The following is an 858-nucleotide window of genomic DNA, read 5'->3' on the forward strand; positions in this document are numbered from 1 at the left end:
TTAAAATATACAACATCGTCGAAAAAATTCAGAAAAATTCAAAAAATTTTCATAGAAAGCAAAGAAAGCTGAAATTCAATAAAATCTGAGGTGTATGTACACCTCAGATTTTTGTATTGATGAACTCACATGAATGGCTCCTTTCGGCATTTTCCATAAAAAAGCGATAAAATAAACAACAAAAGAATAAATTTGTTTTATTTTATTAAAAATAAATAAAATAAATGTTTAAAAGCTGAAAAAAAGAAAGAAAAACGAAAAGAAATAACTTGAATTGGTTTACATAGACCTCAAAAACCTGAAATACAGGGCATCATCTATGCGGCATTTTCCCGAAATTCGAAACAAAACCGAGAAAAGTAAAAAAATAAATTAAATTTATTTAATAAATTAAAAAAAAAACAAAAAAAACAAAAAAAAAAAAGAAAAAGAAAAGAGAAATGCTGCCGCAGATCAACTCAACTCTCTCAGGGTGTAAAAAAGGAGATAAAAGTTGTTTTCTTTGCAGTATTTAATTTAAATTATTTAATTTTAAATATTTAATTTAAAATAAAATTAAATATTATAATATAATATTTAATTAAATATTATATTTTATATATATATAAATATCTAAATAATAAACATCTCTAGATGGGGTCGTCGCATGCAGCCACTGGTGAGGGGCCCCCCCAAGCCCTCTTTTTCTTTTTTTTTTTACAAACGAAAATAAATTAATTTTTGTTTAAATTTATGTTAATAAAAAATAAATAAATTATTTAATTTTTTTTATTTGCAAAAACAAACAAACAAACAAACGAACAATATTGGTCTCCATACAGGTTTATATCCGTATCCTTATATATATACATATATATA

Source organism: Eimeria mitis, genomic scaffold (assembly GCF_000499745.2).
Source record: "Eimeria mitis Houghton genomic scaffold, Emh_scaff1079, whole genome shotgun sequence".
In the NCBI taxonomy this organism is placed as follows: Eukaryota; Apicomplexa; class Conoidasida; order Eucoccidiorida; family Eimeriidae; genus Eimeria; species Eimeria mitis.